At 34.6% G+C, this 10,239-nt stretch overlaps 1 pseudogene; it reads left to right on the top strand.

Annotated features, from left to right (window-relative positions):
* Nucleotides 1-6,141: 6,141 nt before the first annotated feature.
* LOC113219643 lies at nt 6,142-6,963 on the top strand (annotated as a pseudogene).
* The last annotated feature ends 3,276 nt before the right edge of the window (nt 6,964-10,239 follow it).

Below are 10,239 nucleotides of genomic sequence, written 5' to 3'. Positions count from 1 at the left end.
ATCATATTTAACCTACATACAGGATAAGATGCTAAAACTCTCATTTCTGCTAGCAGTCTGTTAGGCCACATTATTCCAGACCACAGTCATTGTTCCTTCCTCTCACCAGTGAAGGGGAAAGAGTGTAGATTACTGTCTTCATTAGCCATGAATTTACACCTAATTGGTCTCCAGCACACAGCATACGGCTAAACAGAAAAGCTTGTGAGAAATGGTAGCTTATCTTCGGATCCCAGGCTTTGTCCTTTCTCATGCGTTCAGAGGCCCGGTGCCTTTGTGCCTGGCTCATTTGTCTTCTTTGCTTTCAGCCACAAAGCAGATGTCAAGAAGCTCTACTTGTGAAGGCAGCTTATTCTAAGGGTCGTTGCATTTGAAGTTTACATCTGAAGCAAGTTATCAGCCAAGAAGGTTGTTACACTTCACTGAGATCTCTCTAAGCATGGGAATCCTTACGGGTTATTTTAACTTTACCCCTGTGTTCACACAAAGTATCTGTAACGTTCTTAGACTAAAGATATGCACTCTTTGTGGGGTTCCTTAAACTTTCTCATTCTTACCAACTTTACAGTATGCTTCTGTAAATATTAAGCTCTTGCTATAAGCAGTGGTGACACTGCAGCCTGAGAATCTTTCTAATCCATAATGATGCGTGAGAGGAAGGAATATGACTAATTTGTGTTACTGTGCTGTGTGTTTAAACACACTGTCGTAATCTCCATTGTGCTTCTCAAAAACATGTATATAAAGTCAGTGGTTTAGATTTTTGAAATAAGAGAAAAATCAATCACATTTTGTGACTACTGTGATAAACATTTATTTTCATCATCATTGCTATCTGGTTTCATCCTTTTGGGGGGAAAAGGCTTACCTGTTAAAAGAACTTACACAGCAGGATCCAGTTGCAGATATCTATAATGAGAAATTTGAGTAAGTGATTTGCAGAGTTATAATCTCTAACCTATACTTTTATGTGGAAGGAAGTGTCACTTCTGTGTTGTAAATCACGGAAACCTGCTTATAGACCTGGAAACAAAATCAAAGGATTTTTTTTTAATACTAACAAAATCAATGTATACAAACAAAAGCGCAAGCTCTATGAAATCAGAAAAATTTCCAGCTTGTTTATTTATCTGCATTCAACTCCTATCTTCTATCTGACACATAGTGGCCCCTCAATACATGTTTGTGATTAAATGAATGAGTTTAGTCTTCTCTAGTAAAAAGTCACTCAGAGAGTTAGTGAAAAATCTCGGTTACATTCTCAATCAAGGAAACGAATATATAATATTAGGAAAAGATGATTTAGCTATGATTAATGGAAAGGAAAACTCTGCCATAATTATGTAGTGACTTGTCTGGCTATTGCGGTGACAAAATATTAAAGGTAATGGCCAAAACCGCATTACTTTTTATTTTTATTTTTTATTATACTTTAAGTTCTAGGGTACATGTGCATAACGTGCAGGTTTGTTACATATGTATACTTGTGCCATGTTGGTGTGCTGCACCCATCAACTCGTCAGTACCCATCAATTCATTTATATCAGGTATAACTCCCCAGTGCAATCCCTCCCCCCTCCCCCCTCCCCATGATAGGCCCCATTGTGTGATGTTCCCCTTCCCGAGTCCAAGTGAACTCATTGTTCAGTTCCCACCTATGAGTGAGAACATGCGGTGTTTGGTTTTCTCTTCTTGTGATAGTTTGCTAAGAATGATGGTTTCCAGCTGCATCCATGTCCCTACAAAGGACGCAAACTCATCCTTTTTTATGGCTGCATAGTATTCCATGGTGTATATGTGCCACATTTTCTTAATCCAGTCTGTCACTGATGGCATTTGGGTTGATTCCAAGTCTTTGCTATTGTGAATAGTGCCGCAATAAACATACGTGTGCATGTGTCTTTGTAGTAGAATAATTTGTAATCCTTTGGGTATATACCCAGTAGTGGGATGACTGGGTCATATGGTACATCTAGTTCTAGATCCTTGAGGAATTGCCATACTGTTTTCCATAATGGTTGAACTAGTTTACAATCCCACCAACAGTGTAAAAGTGTTCCTATTTCTCCACATCCTCTCCAACACCTGTTGTTTCCTGATTTTTAAATGATTGCCATTCTAACTGGTGTGAGATGGTATCTCATTGTGGTTTTGATTTGCATTTCTCTGATGGCCAGTGATGATGAGCATTTTTTCATGTGCCTGTTGGCTGTATGAATGTCTTCTTTTGAGAAATGTCTGTTCATATCCTTTCCCCACTTTCTGATGGGGTTGTTTGTTTTTTTCTTGTATATTTGTTTGAGTTCTTTGTAAATTCTGGAAATTAGCCCTTTGTCAGATGAGTAGATTGCAAAAATTTTCTCCCATTCTGTAGGTTGCCTGTTCACTCTGATGGTAGTTTCTTTTGCTGTGCAAAAGCTCTTTAGTTTAATTAGATCCCATTTGTCAATTTTGGCTTTTGCTGCTGTTGCTTTTGGTATTTTAGACATGAAGTCCTTGCCCATGCCTATGTCCTGAATGGTACTACCTAGATTTTCTTCTAGGGTTTTTATGGTAGTAGGTCTAACACTTAAGTCTCTAATCCATCTTGAATTAATCTTCGTATAAGGAGTAAGGAAATGATCCAGTTTCAGCTTTCTACTTATGGCTAGCCAATTTTCCCAGCACCATTTATTAAATAGGGAATCCTTTCCCCATTTCTTGTTTTTCTCAGGTTTGTCAAAGATCAGATGGTTGTAGATGTGTGGCACCATTTCTGAGGGCTCCGTTCTGTTCCATTGGTCTATATCTCTGTTTTGGTACCAGTACCATGCTGTTTTGATTACTGTAGCCTTGTAGTATAGTTTGAAGTCAGGTAGCGTGACAAACTTACAAGGGATGTAAAAGACCTCTTCAAGGAGAACTACAAACCACTGCTCAGTGAAATCAAAGAGGACACAAACAAATGGAAGAACATACCGTGCTCATGGATAGGAAAAATCAATATTGTGAAAATGTCCATACTGCCCAAGGTTATTTATAGATTCAATGCCATCCCCATCAAGCTACCAATGAGTTTCTTCACGGAATTGGAAAAAACTGCTTTAAAGTTCATATGGAACCAAAAAAGAGCCTGCATTGCCAAGACAATCCTAAGTCAAACCGCATTACTTTTAAACCAACCTAAATATATCAAAATTGAGAGCAAGGATTTGTAAATCTTTAACCAGCTATGACCAAGAAAAATAATGAGCTTATTATTTTAAAAGAAGTACTCTAGATACAGAAAGAATCTATCAGTCTATAATAGCTCTAACAGCACATCTCTTGGGAATATACAATACAGCAAAGTGTCAGAGAGCTTGTTGAACTAAAGGCCTGAGATAAGTTCTTTCTCATTTCACATTTCATGATTATCCTGAAAATCAATCAGAAGAATAGTAAGAAATTCTGAACCTAAATCCCAGTTCTGTTTTTAATTTTTTAATAAATAAAATAAGCCAAACCTTATCCACTCAGGCTTATTGTCCACAGAGGAAATTGAGTAGCTGTTTCCTTCAGGTCTCAGTTATTCAGTAAGGTATCCCCTGACACATAATTAAAAACAATTGCCCCAGGCAATCCTCCTTAGACCATTTCCTTCATAGCATGAATTACTCTAAAACTGTCTTCTTTATTTCTTTGCCTCCTCTGCCAATCTCCCCAACTAACCCAAATGTATGTTCTATGAGAGCAGAAATGTAGCTCGCTTTGTTAGCCATTGTACCTCTGGCACCTAGAACAGCACCTGGCATATAATAAGAACTTGACAAATGTTTACCGATTCCACATTTCTTGTTTCAATGTTCTATGAGTCTATTTATTATCTTTACCTTACTGTACTATACTGATTCCCTTACTAAGAGCTCTGTGCAAAAGCCAATACTTGAGTCAAATAAATCTCCCACTGATGACTAAACATTAATATTCATCTATTCACATCATTGTTTTGAATGAGGAAGCAAAGGTTGTAGACATAGGTAGATCATGGAAGACAGAATCACCATAGGTGAACTAGTACATTAAAATTTTTAAATCTACAAATCCAACAACCAAACACTGAATGTCCCTGATTTTATCAAACTTTTCCAAATAAGTTAGCCTCTCTCCTTCTTTGACAGTTGGTATCTTATAAAAGAAAATTCTTTTGGCCAATTAATTACTTGTAAAACAACTAGCTTTGATAAAACTATTGACCAAGTAATTTTTGAATTTGTAAATAGTTAAGTATTTTTGCTGTTGTTAATGGTGGTTGTTGTGGTTAATTAATCGTGGTGATTAGCAGTGGTGGTTTGCAAGGATAAGGGAAAGAAAGCAAATGGAATTTCTGATATAGAGTGGACACATCACTTTTCATCCTCACAATCCTGAAAATCTCTATTTGCTGTGTATCTAGTTCTGAAGAATAGAAGGATGAATGTATGGCCTTTTCCTTAAGCAGCTAACAATAAAGATAGGAAATCAGGGAGAGAATGAAGTCCTGCCATGAATGAGAAAGAGGTTTAGAGTTAGAATATGAATTTAATGTAATTATGACACTAGACTGGGCATTTAATTGTTGAAATTAGATTTTTATTTTTACTAAAAGTGCCTACAGAACTTTTAATAATCTCAGAATAAATAAAAGTATTTGGCTTGCTATACATACATATGTACTTGCACTCTAATAATTTTAGCTCTCTCTAACTACAGGTTGTGGTGAGATAACTTCATGAGGGGGAAGTAGGCAGGAGTTACCTCAAACTAAAACACTTCTGTTTAGCAAAGAGAACAACCAATATAGTGGAGAGACAACTTACGGAAAAAGAAAAAATATTTTGCAAATCTCGCATCTGATAAGAAGTTAATATCCAAAATATATAAATAAACAACTAAACAATAACAAAACAAATAACCTGAATTAAAAATGGGGAAAGGACCTGAATAGGCATATCTCAAAAGAAGACATACAAATGGCCAATAAGTATATGAAAAAAATGCTCAACGTTATTAATCATCAGAGAGATGCAAATTAAAGCCACAATGAGATTTCATCTCATATCATTAGAATGAATATTATCAAAAAGGTGAAATATAACAAGTGTTCAAGAGGATATGAAGAAAATAAAACCTTTCCTCAATGTTGGTGGAAATGTAAGTTATAATAGCCATTAAGTAAACGATGTGGAGTTTCCTCAAAAAAATTAAAAATAGACCTACAACATAATCCGGTATTCTCACCACTGGGTATATAAGTTTAAAGGAAATAAAATCAGGATATTGAAGGTATCTGCACTCCTATGTTTATTGCAGCACTATCCACAGTAGCCAATATATAGATTCCACCTAAGTATTCATTAAAGGATGAAAGGATAAAGAAAATGTTGTATATGTATCCAGAGGAATATTATTCATCCTCTAAAAAGAAGGTAATCCTGTGTAGGGCAACATGGATATACCTGGAAGACATTATGTTAGCACAGAAAGGTAAATTTTGCATGATCTTGCTTATAAGTGGCATTTAAGATAGTTGACTTTACAGAAGCGGAGAGTAGGAAGGTGATTACCCTGTGCTGGGAAAGACTGGGTGTGGTACAGGAAATGCTGGTGGTCAGAGGGTATGAATTTCAGTTATATAACAAGAGTAAGTTTTGAGAAAATATTGTATAACGTGGTGACTATAATTAACAATAATGCATTGTGTTTTATAAAATAATTGAGTAGATTTTGTGCTCTCACCATAAAACAATATTACTGAGGTAATGCATGTGTTAATTAGCTCAATTTAGTGATTCCAGGATGCATACATATTTCAAAACATCACATTGTACAGGACAAATATATACAAGTTTCTTATTGGTTAAATTATTGGAAGCTGAATTGCCAATCAAAATATGCTTGATATGATAACTATTGCTAAATTGCCTTCCACTGAGGTTATATCAATATTAACACAATTTTTATTTGTCAATTAAAAATAATTAATTAATTAATTAAAAATAAGGCAGGGGGCAAGACACTGGGAACCATTATGTTACACCAGGGTTTGGAAAAACAACACTAGGCAAAGAACTTGCATCAAGATCAGAAATGGAATACATTAGTGTGAGTGATTTAACTGGGTAAGTCTCATCACCAGATATCATGGAGTCTGACAAGATGCCCTCTCCCAAGAGCATGTGGGAAGATGCACAGATAATGGCACACATACTGAAGGATATGAGGATTACAAAGTATGAACTTAGAGTTATAAATCAGATGTTGGATTTTGACTTCTGGTATGTGACTACAATTTTAGATGACACAAAAATTTAGTTAAGACATTCTAAGAAAGCTACTGTTGATGCAGATGGTATGCGATTGGCAATCCAGTGTTGTGCTGACCAGCTGACCAACCAACAGGTTTTTAAGTTAATACCTCTTCTCCTCTAAGAGTTTTTTTTTTGTTAGATATTGCAAGTCAAAGAAATTAAACACCTTTGCCATTCATCAAGCCATATTCAGGTCCTAATTCAACATTCTAACAGACATTGCTTAATCACTCCAACTATAGGCTTAAGTCTTTACAGAAAAAGATTTCTACTTCTGCAGGAAGAGTAACAATTTCATGGTTAAGCATTGGTTCAGTTACTAGTAGACCAAGTAATTCTACATTAGGGGCAACCACCCAACAAATCATGTCTGTTTTAACTAAAGTAGGGACTCCAATGTCCCTCACAGGGAGAAAGGTTTACAGTACAGCTTTCTGCTTCACAGAACCCAGCACTGAAAGCATCAATCTCTGCAACATCATCAGCAAAGAACACTCCAGTTAATCAATCATTATTCAGGTCCAAAAACATTATTACTACCACTAATATGGAGTCATCACAAAATATTGCCAATGGATCATCAAGTCCATTGAAAAGGAAACATTAAGAAGATGATAATGATAATGATGACAACTACAAGTATGGTAACTTGTAATCTAGCCTTGATGCATGTAACATGTATATCTAGTCTTGAATTCATTGTACTGAAATTTGACACTCATATTGGATGTTTTCAAGTTGTGCTTTAGAACACTTAAATACTATGTAATGAGTAAGTATAGTTACTCTATTTCCCTACTATTTTTTTCCTTCTTTTTTTTTTTTTTTTTTTTTTTGAGATGGAGTCTTGCTGTGTCACCTAGGCTGGAGTGCAGGTGCAATCTTGGTTCACTTCAACTTCCGTCTCCTGGGTTCAAGTGATCCTCCCACCTTAGCCTCCCAAGTAGCTGGGAGTATAGGTACATGCCACCACACTCAGCTAACTTTTGTATTTTTAGTAGAGATGGGTTTTTGTCATGTTGGCCAGGCTGGTCTTGAACTCCTGACCTCAAATGACACAATCACCTCGGCCTCCCAAAGTACTGGGATTACAGGTGTAAGCTACCATGCCTGGCCTACTATACTTTTCAGTTGGAGTGTTGGAATTTCCTTAATCAGATTAGTAATGGTTTTTCATCAGTCTTTAAGTGTAAAAACATAAAGCTGTTATTCATCCAAAAATAAGTAAATTAAATAAACAAATAACTAATGCTGGCATTTTTTAAAATATTGAAAAAGAGAGAGGAGCAAGAGCAAGTGATTATTTCATCCCAAAGAGACGTAGAGACTAGAGTGGCAGAAGAAAGCCCTTTTGTTTTACAAGGTATGGAAGAATTAGTAATTGAAACTTTAGTTAAATCAGGAAATCATTAAAAAAAAATACTCATTTTTATAAACATATATATATAAAGATTCTAATTTTTCTCAGTGTAGATATATACTTATTACCTTTATTCTTTAATACAATGTCAAAGTTTCTTCTGTGAATATAGGTCTGCTGATGGGAGTTTATTGTTGTATTTCTTGAATAAACTACACATATAATGTATCATTTGTAATTTACAGTTTAATTTTTTTTAATGCAGCAAGAACTTAAACCTTCTTGTGAGGGAAACTGAATAAAGAATTTTTCTACGTTTTAAACGTAATGTTCTCCCATCCTTTGTAGTTTTACATTTACTTAGTTTAACTGCAAGATTGTCATGTGTCTTTGTCAAGCATTTCCAAAGCGTTGGAATTAAATTTCATAGAAAAAGGCTTTCTTACAATATGCTACTTTACATTATCAATTTACATAACAATTACATTCTATATTTGTAAAAGTGAAGTACAGGAGTAAAAGCAGGTTAGAGAAACAACAGAAACCAAAATATGCAGAATTGTTGGGGCGCAGTAGACAGGAGGCTATTAAACAAAACTGTTTCAAATGCTATGAGAATTAATCAGTACGTTTTAGAGAGTGAGTGGGAATTATTTGCTAATGCAGTGAGTTTGTAAATTAGAAATCAATCAAGAGAGCTTTTATTTTACTTCCTGATGGCTGTCCAATTACAAGCACCCCGTGACATCCTCATAAGCACTGCCTGCCTTGCAGCTCAAAAAATAACCCCAATTCTTTAAAACACCTTACTTTTCTTGCTAGTTCAGACTCACTAAGTAATGTTCATCAAAAGAATCCTACAAAGAAAGTAATAAGCCCTAGACTGGGTCCAAAGTTGGATTTGCATAAAAGTCCTCAAAGCTTTGGTCAACCTGTACTATTTTTCTATTCACATATCTTAAGATTAATGTCTATTTATATTTGAATATTCTATTATATAAAAGATGGTTTGTGTTTTGTATAATGATTACTGTTGATAGAATATCTAATTTCACAAAGGTAGATTTTCTTTTCAGGCTGAAGATCAGAACAATTTCTGACGCAAACAATTTAAATAGTTCTGACAGCCAGTCTCACAAATGATTTAAGAAAAAAATTCCACAGTTGAAATTGAGTATGTACTGTTTTCTGAAATATGTTCTTAATTTCAAAATTTGTATTTTTTAGTTTTTAAAAATTGATTTTATGTATTCTTTCAGCATAATTCAGTTTTCTTCTTTTGCTGTTAGCCCATGATCTTTGATCCTCTGAAGTTCTTTATTCTATGCCTAAACTCAAAAAATAAATCTGGATGTGTGGATAGTCATTATCCCTCAAAAATTCTTTCTTTTGTATTATTTTTATTCAAAAAACTGAAGCCAAAATAAATGGCTAACTCAAGGTACTGAAGTCAATAATTTTTATTTATTTATTTAGAGATGGGATCTCACTCTGTTGTCCAGGCCCGCCTCTAACTCCTGTGCTCAAGCTATCCTCCTGCCTCAGTTTCCTGAGTAACTGGGATTGCAGGTGGAAACCACTGCACCTGGCTCTATCACCTTTATTTTTATGATCCATTTAAGCATACTTGCCTCCTTTTTTATAGCAAAGAGCAAAATCTACTTCCTTATAAAAGTTTTTGGCTCCCATCCAACTATTTAGAAAATGAACTGCCTTTCTTCTATGCAGTCCACATGATACAGAGTTAAATTTGGGAGGCTTCCAATGCCTGTGTACTTATCTTATAGCTACTTCAGGAATGAATTCTTTCCATTTCTGAAATAGACAAGAGCCACATGTTTTAAATTCCCCAAATAAAAATATATATTTTATTGAATAATTAATACTGAATTTTCAAATTGACATTATAAAATAAATAAGAGATATTTTAATTTTTTCTGTTTATTCGTTTCATGGTGCATTTATGAGAAAAGGGTATTGACAGAGTTAGCACTATCCAATAGTCTCTGGATTTTCTTTAGTATCTTCTCTCACAAAAATTGCATAACTTCCCTTGTTGAGAAAGCTGGAGAAAAATATATTCTTTCAAAATGATTAAAAATTCTAAAACAATGAATTGTTTGAAAAATACAAAAAAAAAGTATGCTTTATTAGTAAGAGTAACCAGTAACTACTTTCTCACTGTGTTTCATAAACTCTCTTTGATTTGTAGACCCTTAAGTTTTGGCTACCAGGAGGTGATATATCTGTGAAGCCATCCCAAACCAAACTATTTAACTTTCTTTAGGATTTTCTATGGTTAGAACCAAAATATGTTTCTTAATAACTTTATTCCATTGGAGTTATTATTTTTTGGAGTTATACAGAAAAGTAAATCTATTTATTCTTGACACTAGAACAAGTTCAGATTTATGGCATCTTCTCTTGAATACTTTCTTTTCCAAGAACCCTTTGACTATTCCTTCTACCATTTTTCATCTGACATGGTTTTCAGATTCATCCCTGTTCTGACATTTCTCTAACTCAATCCTGGTTTTGTTATTATCTTTGTTTAAATATAATGTTCAGAAT

The sequence above is a fragment of the Piliocolobus tephrosceles genome, chromosome 10 (genome assembly GCF_002776525.5).
Source record: "Piliocolobus tephrosceles isolate RC106 chromosome 10, ASM277652v3, whole genome shotgun sequence".
Classification (NCBI taxonomy): domain Eukaryota; kingdom Metazoa; phylum Chordata; class Mammalia; order Primates; family Cercopithecidae; genus Piliocolobus; species Piliocolobus tephrosceles.
This window is presented reverse-complemented; position numbering and strand designations above follow the sequence as displayed.